Here is a 12,751-nt window from a genome sequence, read left to right as displayed (position 1 = left end):
TGTTGGCACTAGCTCGATCCTGGAGGCTGTCTTGATTCCTCTCTGCTGGGTGGTATGAGGAAGCACAGAGGCTGCCACTGTTGGTAAGAACCCAAAGCCCAGGGTGCTCACTTTCACTTTTCTTACTATGACCTGAGGCACACTGCCTGCCCCACCAGATGGGGCCCAGAATGTACTGGAAATCTTCAGTTGTGGGTATCACTGTGTGGCATGTGGATAAAAAAAGTCACCTTCCAAGACCCCAGGAAAATCACTGGTCGAGAAGTAAGGTGACTCTCTCAAGCTTCTACCAGTGTGTGGAATGTCACCCATAACAGTGTCAAGCCAGAGTCAAACTCGATTCACACCCACAAGTGTGTGGGTTTGAGTCATACAAGAAATGCATTTTCAAACCTCTCCATTCTCAATCATATCTTGCCCTCTCCTCAAATTAAGGTGTCTTCATATTAACAGGTTTGTGTTGACAATGGCTTGGCCCTGAGATTCAGGAATGCCGGACTTTCATCCTAGCCCTGGCACTGTCGTTGATGCAGGGAGACATTTAACTCAGGGCATCTCAGGCTCCAGGCCTCGAGGCTTGTTAACCAGCTCAAGGGGAGGCAATCCAATTTTAGAAGATCAGTTTTAAAACTCAGGCCCTAATAATTATTACCCATTTCAGCAAGTTAATCTCTTAAGAACTGGAGGAAAACCCCAGGTTGATAAGTTCAAGAAAACCTACTCAAAATTGGATTAATAATTTTCACTTAAATAGAACCCACATCCTCAAGAATTCCCCTTCCAATTGGTGCCTTAAGCATTTTAGGCTGTATACTGACCTCTGGGAAAGGTAGGATAGGATACACAGAGGGACCTGACTCAGCTAGCATAAGTTCTGGAGTACAAGACTAACACTGTTAGTACAATCCCTCTTGTTGGGGTTCATCAATTTTAGGGTTTTGTGAACCTGTACTGTGGAGGGAGGAGAGGGGCAGAAGTGGAGAGAGGGGATAAGGAGAAATTCTAACTTCCTTTTAAAAGGGATTTGGGGACATCAAGACTACTTTCTCTGCACTGGGGGACAGTTGGAAGTGAATCTCTTGGCTGCCTGAAGTGAGTGTAACAGGAATGTGACTGCCCTAAAATTCCAAGAATTGTTCATGTTCAATAAGAGATGAGACCACTATCAGAAAGGCTTGCCATTGATAGTTGTTATGATCTAGATAAAAAGTATCCCCCCAAAAGCTCATGTGTGAGACAATGCAAGAAAGGTCAGAGGTGAAATGATGGGTTACGAGAGCTAAACCTAATCAGTGCATTAATCCACTGATAGGATTAACTGGGTAGTGACTGAAGGAGGGCAGGGTCAGGCTAGCAAAAGATAGGTCACTGAAGTAATGCCTTTAGGATCCCTGGTAAACTAAATATTCTCTCTGCTTCCTGGTCACCATGTCCTGAGCTACTTTCCTCCTCCACACTTTTCCACCACCATGTTCTGCCTCACCTTGGGCCCAAAGCAATAGAGTTGGTCGTCTACGAACTGAGACCTCTGAAACCATGAGTGCCAAATAAACTTTTCCTCCTCTAAAATTGTTCTTGTCAGTTCAGCTGTGAAAAACTGACTAAAATAATAGCTTACAGGGAGGTAGCTGGTAACATCTAAATGAAATCTTAAGCACTTAAGACTGACTTGTTCCCCACCCCACTAACCCCCATTCACACCCAATGTGACTGTATTTGGAGGTAGGGCCTTTAGGCAGGTAATTAAGATTGAATGAGGTCACAAGGGTGGGGCCTTTATCCAATAGAACTGGAGCCTTAAAGAAGAGGAAGAGATAGTAGGGATGCACACATGGAGAAGAAGTCATGTGAGGACACAGCGAGCGGCCCTCTGAAGCCATGGAGAGAGGCCTCAGGAAAACCCTACTGACACCTTGATCTTGGACTCGCAGCCTCCAGAACTGTGAGAAGACAAATTTCTCTTGTTTCAGCCCCCCATTCTGAGGGGGGCAGCCCTAAAAAATCCCTATAAAAACTATGAATATGTTTTCTTCTTTAACATGGGAAACATTTTACTGCTTTTATCCTGTAAATATACCATCGGAATAAATGCAACACATTGCTGTGAATTTGCTTGTTTTCTTTATTGCATGTTGAGCTTCTTGGTGTTCCTCATTTTTCTTTCTGAATCCACCTACTCCTCCTACTCTCCCTGGTCCCACCATGTTTCCTCATTTTCCGGGGTGGAAACTTCCAACCTGGTCTCAGACACAAGCTGATCTACAGCATTTTGGTTGAGCTGGCACTGGCCCAAATTCCCCAAACAAAAAACAACAGCCCAAAGTCACAGAAATGTCTTCTTCAATCCCACTGAGGACTCCCACCGCTGATATTCTGTTCTATGATGACATCTCTAGTTAAAGAGGCTGAAGATAAAACCACTGACCTAAAGTTCTTTTATCCTGCTTCTGGGGGTAGGTGGGACACAAATCCACAGCGTGGGCTGTGGGTGAATAAGATTGATGGTGCCACACAACATTGTCTAAACAAGCGAGGCTCCGAGGGTGACATGAAAATGTCCAGCTCCCTTCATGGCTGTGAGACATGGGTTTGTCACAGTTCCTATGACATCATATCTTGTACATCACATCCAAGCTGCTAAGCAGCTGCACTTGGTCACCGCTGAGCCAAAATTCACATAAAATAGTGAGACAGGGTTTGTGACAACCCCAACTCCCTGAGCAGACATTCTCTCACTAGGGGACCAGGCTTGCTGTGATCCTGTGAAAGAGTCTCAAGTGCAGCTGCAGAGCTCTAGGCAGCCCAAGGCACTGGCAAAGAACATGAGGGCCGGGTGTAGATTGCTGGAAAACTCCAAGCTCCAAGAGAACTCTGGAAATCTGAAGGGTGGCTCACACATCCCCAGAACTACAGTCACCAGCAAGGATATTTTTCTAATGGGCTGTCCATTATGTTTTCTCCACTATCTTCAGACTCATACTGAAACATTGGCTCTTGAATATCAAGCCTGCTGGCTTTGGGACTGGCACCATATCACAGGTTCTCCTAGGCATTCAGGTTGCCTAGTGCTGATTATAGGGCTTGTCTATCTCCAAAAACCACATGAACCAATTCCTTAAAATAGATCTCTTTATGGATACACTTTCTGTTGGTTCTGTTTCTTTGGAGAATCCTGGCTAATGTACCTTCTAAATACTAAAAGTATTTACTAAATCTGATGCAGTCTATTTAAATAAATACTTTTTTGTTTTTTGAGAGAGAGAGTATCTTACTATGTTACCCAGGCTGGTCTCAAACTCCTGGACTCAAACAATCCTCCTACCTTAGCCTCCCAAGTGCTGGGAGGTGCATGCCACCTTACCCAGCAAAAGTAAACACATTTTTTATGAAACCTTTTCACTTGCATAAATTCAAATCACATATTCATTGTTAAAAATATAATTATATACTAACTATAAGACAGGTGTGGTAGTGCACACCTGTAATCCTAGCAACTCTGGAGGCTGAGGCAAGAGGATTGCAAGTTCGAAGCCAGCCTCAGCAACCTAGTAAGGCCCTAAAAAATTTAGTGAGAACTGTCTCAAAACAAAAAGTAAAAATGAGCTGGGAATGTGGCTCAGTCGTTAATTGCCCCTGGGTTCAAACCCTGGGGAGAGGGGGAATACACACACACACACACACACACACACACACGTGTGTGTGTGTGTGTGTATACTAACTATAAAATTAAACACATATTTATTAAATTAATAGTTCTCCCTGAAAATGCATACTTTTGATTCTAACTGCATACCCTTTTGGGTGAGGGTGGGGAGTAGGTCTGTAGACTGATCATGGAGCAAATTTTTGCCTCTCATTTCTATGCTTACCAAATGGATATTAACTATATTTTATAGTGAATTTTACCTTCCTTTTTAAGTAGTAAAATCCTTCTTTCTAAGGCATCAAAATAATACACAAAGTAATAGAATGCCATTACTGTATTGTGATACCAGTTCCTACATTAAAAACTCCTCTAAAGTTTGTGGCTTAGTGTATGTCTCCACTTTGTGGGTCAGGAATTTAGGAAAAAGTTAATGAGGCAGTTCGGCATCTGTGTGGCATCCACAGGGTGGCTGGGCCTGGAGGGCCCACTCCAAGATCTCTGTGTGTGGCTTTGGCTTCTCACAGCATGCCAGCCTCTGGGGAGCTGCATTTCTTGTATCGTGGCTCAGGGATCATTGATTAATCAGGTGCTTGGAGAGGTGGTATAGGGTAAGAGAATGACAGGGTAGCGTGCTCTGTTCCATAGATGTTCAGCAGGGATAACAGTATTCTCTGCAGAGGGGTTTTTTGGAAACTTACTAGGGTCCTAAAAGAACTACACTAATCCCTTTCAACAGCAGCACCAATGACCTAATTACCTTGCATTAGACCCCCTTCTTAAATGCCCCACCACCACAACACCGCCACCAGTGCATGAAACTTTGGGGGACACACTCAAATCATATCGAAACCATAGCAATGTATTTCTACTCAATTATAGACTTTATTTTTCAAGAATGCAATTAGTGTATACAATGAAAGAAGACAGTTCTTTATTTTGTCCAGAATTCTAAGAGTTATCATTTTGGAAAACTGTGTCACAAGTGGCTCATGTTATCTGTTTTAGACTGCACTGGAAGGCGTAGCTCCACTCAGAGTTTCTGGGAACAACTATTAGCACCTGATCACATAAAATTAAACACATATTTATTAAAATAACAGTACTCCCTGAAAATGCATACTTTTGATCGTAACTGTATACACTTTGGGGTGGGGGGCAGGAGTAGCTTACTCTGGACATTACAGGGAGTGGGAAGTAGGTCACCAGCACCAGAATGAGTTATGAATTACTTTGTTTTCATTCCCATTTATATTTCAATTATGACATCATATTAATTTTTCTTTCTTTTATTTTTATACTGGGGATTGAACCAAGAGCTTCTCATATGCTAGGCGAGCACTCTACTACTGATCTATACCCCCATCCCTAATTTTTCTTAAATGACAGGTAGGGGCAGGTTATATTATCTGGGAATTTCACCTCAGGCTTGTAAACAAGGTGTTAAAAATGTTCGTAATAAAAAGGGAGGTTGAGTCTGACAAGACTGAGAGCCCACTGCTTTAAAAAAGAAAAGTTTGCTGTGGACCAAAACTGCCTTTTCAAGTGGAAACACCAGGGAATCATTTCCTTTCTGGAACCTGCTGGTCCTGGAACTGCCCAGTCTGGCTGAGCAGGAGCAGCTGGCTCTGAGGTATGAATGAGCTCTTTCTCCTCAGCTCCTGCAGGTGAAATCCCCAATCCACTTTTCAAACTAGAAAAGACTTGGCAAACTTTAAACAGCCACGTGGTCCTCAACAAGCTCTGTCGTGGAAGACTCAGTTTCCCCACCTGTGTGATGGAGATAAAAACAAACCTTCCCATGTTGACTTCCTGTGTGCGTTAAACAAGTTAAGTAAGATAAGCACAGTTAGCTTCCCTCAGCCTCCTTGAGTATATGACACTCAATAAATGCAAGCATGGATTTGTGACCATTTGTATAGCACTTCAGGTTTGCTATGCCCTTCTCAATATTGTTTTCTTTTAGACCCTGGGTGATGGGGGGAGGGGGCTGACAAGGAGATCCATCCCCAGGAAGGAAGAGAGGATCCGGGAAGTTCAGGGACGACCCTGTACTGACCCCGACCACACTGGTAGCCAATCAACTGGCCTTTTGGAATCGGAATCCATGTTGCTCAATTTAGATGTATTCTGTGCAGCTCTGAGGATAAAGTGGGTCCTCAGAAGAAGTAGTTGCCAGAGAATAAAGGTAGGGGAAGTGCAGAAGGGAAAAGTTACCCTTGTTGACAACTGGAGTACCCTAACAATGGAAAGGTAGAGGCCTGACCTTGTTCTGGGAGGGATACCTTCAAACCCCTTCCGTCTGAGAATCTGGGATTCACTTGTAGACCCCTGCTCCAAGAGTAGGTTTTTACTTTTCTCTCTTCCTTCAATTGTCAGATGTTTTACTCTCAAGGTCACCATTTTGGTCATTATTTTAACTTTTTAACTTTTATAGAGAAGTAACATGTCTGGGACTTAAGTGGATCCATGGGCCCCACACAAATTCTCCTTATCCTGCCCTAAATCTATGTTCTGAGGACTGAGAAAGAAAACCCCTGGAAACTGGTAGTCACTGTACAAGGAACACGAGCAGAATACAGGAAATCTGCACCAAAGGGAGGCCTGGGTTTCCTTAGCTTTGTTCACAAAGCCACAAAACGTCACAATGTCCTCTGATAAAAATCTGTGAGGTTCTTGGTCCTACTAAAATGTTTTCTCTTCAGGCATGAAAAGGTCAAATACAGTCTTAAGAAATAATCTGACCAATTTCAGAAATATATAATATATATTAGCACTTGATCTGAAAATAGATTTCGGCTGCTTCCACAGAAGTGTATATCCAACAAATCTTTTTAAGGTACTTTTTCCTCACTTTGCTATAAGGACAGTTCAAGTTGCTTTATTCTTCATTGGGTTCGTGCCAAATGACTTCTAACTTCCCTAAGGGAGGACAACAGAAAGAAAGGACCCGTCCTCTATGCTACCCCAGGACACTGGCCCCCACACATTCTTACACACATCATACCCCAAACCGAGTTTCTGACTTCACATCCCTGAGGAGAGTTTATACTCACCTGGTCTCATTAAAGCAACACACACTTGTGCAGCCTCTCACTCTGGGACCAATTAACCATTTCCACATCAGACGCCAACACAGCCCCACCATACCATTTGCCCTCTTTATTTATGGTGAGTATTTAATATTCATTATGTTACAAATACTTACAACAGAAGCTGTATTTTCACACTGTGGGTGGTGATTGGAGGCATTAGAACCAGTTTCTCCCACTATTTCTAAGCTTTGTTGGTAATGGGCACACACACACATATATGTATGTATATATATACATATATATGTATATATATCCACTTGAAGCTTTTATGGAAATGATGTCTTAAAAGTTATTCATTCAAATATGCTCAAGCACACTTTGGCATCTAAAAGGGAGAACTCCCAATACAAGGGGCAACACACGAAAGACCACTGGACTGACCCCTGAATCCCATGGTGAACTCCCCTAGTACATGTAACAATGGCAACAGCATGAATCAAACTTGCTCAGATATAACCAGTGACCACAGACTGCTCACAACTAAAACACGTGGACACGTACTTCCACAGAGGAGTTCTCCACTGATCAACAGAGTCAGTGCTTTATGAGACTGTCTTGAGTTAGTCTCTTTGGAATAAACAGCCTGTGTTAACAGCTGATTGATAAAGTTTTCATCTCATCATCATTTCCCAAAAATGAGGGCACTTGATCCAAAACAACTGTGGGGGGAAGAGGTCAGCCTCTTTTTTGAAAGGCCATGAGGAAAGAAAATGATGCTTATAGTTCTATAGAAGCTCAGAAATGGTTCCACCCAAAGGAATTGTTGAAGTCACATGACCTCCAAATTCTGGCTCCAAAACCAGAAGCATGAATGCCTCAGAACTGGCTTACACTTTGTGTTTTTCTCTTCAGTTCTTCCTTTCCTCGTTCGCCAAGACAAGGGTTGCCTGTCAAAACAGGATGCAGATCCTGAGGCCAGTCTCAGGCCAGCTTGGAAGCTGTATCCAAGGCAGAACCTCAGACATAGCCATCAGAGGACACATGGGGCTGGGAGAGGGCTCCAGACCTGGTTCTGGATGGACACCAAGGAAAAACACACTCCTGGTGTTCAACCCTGGTTTTCTCATCAGAGCAATGATGTCCCAGGATGACCTAAGGACAAAAGATGTAGGAAAAGGAGGAAGTCTTCCCTTCAATGCCCAAAGGAAAGGATCCATAGATCTAGAAGCTGAGAGCCATGTGCTACTGTCAGCTATTATTGAATCTTTTCTAAGGTGCACCTGCAGACATGCGAAGGAGAGGAATTGCCATATCCTCATTGGAAAGGAGAAGGAATAGTGCCCTCCACTGTATTTTATTATGGTATCTCTTTGTTTGGTGCCATTTTCCCTGCTGGACTTGGACCCAGTTGGGGTAATTCTTTGCCCAGTTCAGCATTTGTCCCCAACTGTAGTACCTATCTTCACAAAAGGCTGCACATTCTTTAGGATTACTTTCAAACCATGTATTTCTGTCTTGGAAGAACGAGAGCTGTTTGCTCTACAATAATCAGCACAGAAAGAGAAAAGGGGCAAAGGCTTTTGTTTCCAAATATTCAGCTCCCAAAAGCTGAGTCACCATCACAGGGCAGACAACATCACCACCTTTCAAAGTACAGCACTGACACTATTTTTCCCTGGCACATTAATGTTCCCATGACAGCCAACTCCATTCCTCTGCTTCTGTGTTGTGTGCCTTCTGGAGAAAGCAAGATGGCTCACTCTCAGCCTTGCTAAGGCAGATGACACCTGACTGCAGGAAGGTGCAATCATTCTTGAAAATCAGCATCGGTGGAACCAAGTTCTGATCAACAACTGCAGCTCCCAGAAAGAAGAAAAGCACACCTGCCCCTCCACAAACAAAAATTTAGGTAGAGTGTGACTGAGCTGGGGGAGCAAAGAAGAGTACACATGGTTTCACATCGCTGGATTCTCTATCAAACTCAAGTGATACAACTGGTTCAAACCATAGTAATGCCAGGGCAGACTGCAGTGTAGATCTGAGAACACATTCCCATGACTCCAGGGTGTCACGCAGACTCAGTGGAATGGCTTTTCAGCTTAATACTGAAGGACTGCCACAGGGTGATAGATTCCTTTCTGCTTTCAAACAGTAGCCCAAGAAACAATCATCCCAAGAAGCAAGAGAGGTGTTTTATCTCCTCAGCGTGGGAAAGGGACCCTCCTGATTGCAAGCGCTTATTTATTCCAGAAAGCCCAAGTGCTGCTTGCTGCTGGTCTCTACCCCACCCGCCCAAAGGCAGGAACGTTCTTGTTTCTGTCAGAACCACCTGACTAACCCAGCAGGAAGTCTTGTCACTAGTTTCCCATCCTGGCCAAGTGTCTTGGCTGAGAGAAGCAGGAGCCCAGCAAGACTAACGTCTGAAGAAGCCAGTGACTTATGGAAGGGTGATTTGCATCCCTTACCTCTTGTCTGCCAGCCGCGATGGGGCTGCCCCTCAATGCTGCCCACCAGTGACCAGCAGCACTGGGAAGTTGTGTGTGTGTGTGTGTGTGTGTGCATTTGTCTATCTGTCTAAAAGGTCTGTATGGTGCAGGCTGCTCTGAAATGCCCCTTCAGACATTACTCCATGTAAATCAAGGTAAACTCAATTCCAAACCGACTAGGCACATCCAAACTGGCCCTCCCGCCCGCAGCTCCTCTTCTTTGACTCTCAATCTAAATCTCAGCATCTGACAAACCACGAGTGAGAGTTTGCAGAAATATGAGGGAACAAATCCTTGCCAGAGCTGAAAAGGAGACGAACGTGGCAACAACGGAAAACACTTAGCACCCGTGGGCTGGCAGCCAGGGCACTGGACCCGGCGTGGGCGCACCAGTGAAGACAGGATTCGCCACAGAGATTTACAGCCAAGATTTATAGGAGGGACCAGAGGACTGCACTCCTGCAGATGCAGAGGTTTTCAGGAGGAAAGGTAGAAAAGGAAAAATGCAGAAAGAAAGTGACAGATTCAAATGCAATCCAAACATTCTGAGCTACTCTTTTGAGCTCAGAAATTTTACGTGACTTGGGTGATTCCAATGGTCTTTGAACCACATTGGGAAATGTCACAATAGATGTGTGAATTAAAATCCAGTGGGTTTGCCAAAAGACCAATTGTTAAAACTTGGCAGCATTCCAGAAAACTTGCCAGGCTGCTTACTGCCCGAGGCTCAGAGAATTGCTAATTCCAGAGAAAGTTAATTATCACCTTATTGATAAAGGGGTAATTTTTAAAGCCTGTGGTGTAGCTTTTGTGACTCATTAATTAAAATTTAGGGTAATTTACTAGACACCCTGGTGGCTTCTGTTACATTATATTTGTACCAAACTATTTGATTTTTCTCCCAAGAGTGTTTCAAATCCCCTTGGCCCCTCCTTACCTGTCTGTCCTAGAAGGCAAAAAAAAAAAAAAAAAAAAAAAAGATAGAAAGAAAAGAAAAATTAAAAACATGTAAATCTCAAACTAGCCTTTCAGGAGATGGCAGAACTAAGAAATAAGATGTCTGAGAATGCATTTTTTAAAAGCTCCTTCTTAGAAATGTCAAATTCACCCACCAACAGAAAGGAGCTTGTGTGCACACCCCAGGAGACTGCTTTCACAAGCACCATCCCCAAAAACATCAGACTAGAGTTTATGCTTCTTGATGATTAGATTGGAAGAGGGTCTTTCTTCATTTCCTTTCCCTCTCCATCTCCAAAGAAAATCTCAACCATCAGTGGGAGACGTTAACTGGAGGTGCTTGGAATTCTGAAGCCCCAGTCCAAAGAGGAGCAGTGTCCCCTCCGCTGCTTTTTAGGACTTGTGGACTGTTGGGGCAGTACACGCAGCTACCTGTGATGCTAAGGCTTCTAAGGGCACCAACTTGGGAGGGAAAAAAAATGTCTGCAGGGACCCAGTAAGCAACACAATTTAGTTTCAGCCACCACCTCTGTCCCGACCAAATGTTATTCTAAAGATCGTGTCACAAGGGATACACATACGTGTGTGTGATGGCCCCTTGAGTCATGCAAAATTGTAAACAGACCTGCGAAATGCTCTAAAATTTAACTCCCCAGATTTACAACATAAAGGTTATTCTTCACTGAGCATTCCTTATTATGATTTCAGGGAACTTCAGTTATGTTTCCTTCAACTTGAAGTAATTGAGATCTAGAATTGAGATTAAATAAAAGCCACTGCATTAGAAGAACTTTAAGGCAATCTGCTTGTGGTTTTCCCATCATTAAGAGTTTTAAAAATGTAAAATTTCTGTCCTTATCCTTTGGGGGTATTGCTTGAATTTTTTTTATCATAAGCAAATATTATTGAACATTTTAATAGTCATTACTTTTTTGAATTTTTCACGCCACAAGTTCTGAAGACAGGGTCACTGTATCTGGCTGGTTTCCCAGCAGTTGATCAGCTCAGCTTACCTGCTGCTAGAGGCGAGCGGCGACCCCCACCCCGGGACCAGGACCAGAAAGTGAAACTGCTTTGCTGGTTTCGCTTGGCGAAAACACACCACCAAAAGCAAACACAACGGGAAGCGATGTGCTCTTGTTTCTTTTATTGTTTTCTTGTCTTGTTATTACGGTTCCTTTGCTTTTTCTCTTGTGCAACAAAACAAAAGTCATTTGAGTGGCACAGGAGAGAAACTTAAACATGTCACACACAAAAGAACTGGGTTTTTGTTGAATCTGCACTTTTTAAAATAATTCCATAAATCAGGCAGACAGATAAATTTATCGCACCCATCAGAGTTCCTCCCCATACATGATTTAAAGAGTTAAAGAAAACACATTCATATTTTTAAAAATATGCCACAAATATTTTTAAAAGGTAGATTTTGAAGCCACCAAACAACTTCTCTAAAACGGAGGTTCTACATTAACATTTTGAGCTTTGACAGTCAGTTCTGTTCAAACGCTCCCCGTTTTCAAGATAGTTCTACCAAGCAACACAAAATGAGTCCTACGCAAATAAAACACTCTATGCGTTCCTTTATATTTTTATACTTTTATGATTTTTACTCCAGATAATCTATTTTTTTAAAAAGTCTCAAAAACAAAAAGCAATTATGTCCCTAACTCTTCAAAAATTGTTTCTGTGGTAGGAAAGGAAGAAAAAACAGAGTACACAACAAACACCTCAATTCTGAAGCGCCTGGATGACTTTCTCAAGAACCACAGTGCCTGAGACAACTAAAGAGCCACTTTCTCAGAAACTTGATTTTTCTAATCCTCTTGAGAACAGTCACAGAATCCAGAGGCAACACGACCAACCACCTCTTATTTACTGTCACAGATAGCAGAGAAAACTGATCAAACACATCAGTTTCTGGTAAAATTATTTACTCTACAGCTGCACCTCACACTCGCTGGCAGGTCCTGTCCCACCAAGAGACACAGAGAGGACACCTCAGGCTCCAGGGGGAACATGTGGAGGTTGGTTCAGGTCACTCAGTGCTCCACCTGGGAAGGAGGTGACTTTGTACTTGAACTTGGGAAAACTACCCCTGGCACTCCATGGTCATCTAAATAAAACCAGCAACCAACAATAAACACTATTCTCATCTGTGACTGGTAGATTAGGAGAAACCAACACAAAGACACGCGAAACATTCCATCCGGGATGTTTAAGATAAAATTCAACTTAAAAACAACACTTCGACTGTTCATAGCATACCAGTTTTAATAATCAAAATTTAGATAGATATTTTAATCTCAGGACACACTATAATTTTTTTTAAATTAAAAAAGCAGAGCAAAGAAAAATTATTGTGGAAAAAAGCTAGCCGGTTATTCGAGTTCACATTTGGAATGAAAGTAACTTTCTATATATTTAAATGCAGAGTTAAAGCGTAGTAAATGTGTATATATATCCAAAATTTATAAACCATATAGTTCTATGCCACATCTTCCTTCCTGGGTCCTGGTTAAGAAAGCAAACATTGTATTTTGCATAGGAGGAACTGAAGTTTACCTGCTGGGCTCAGTGGTTTTAGTGCAGGACACCGTGCATTGCCATAGAGGCAGGCTTGCAACCCAGAA

The 12,751-nt window shown here is 42.8% G+C and overlaps 1 protein-coding gene across 1 annotated transcript in view; it reads right to left on the bottom strand.

The window, feature by feature from the left end:
• Window positions 1-12,751, bottom strand: part of SCML4 (Scm polycomb group protein like 4) — a gene marked incomplete at its 5' end in the record, with an annotated part of 99,163 nt that overhangs the window by 86,144 nt on the left and 268 nt on the right.

This window comes from Sciurus vulgaris (genome assembly GCF_902686455.1).
Source record: "Sciurus vulgaris genome assembly, chromosome: 7".
NCBI lineage: Eukaryota > Metazoa > Chordata > Mammalia > Rodentia > Sciuridae > Sciurus > Sciurus vulgaris.
This window is presented reverse-complemented; position numbering and strand designations above follow the sequence as displayed.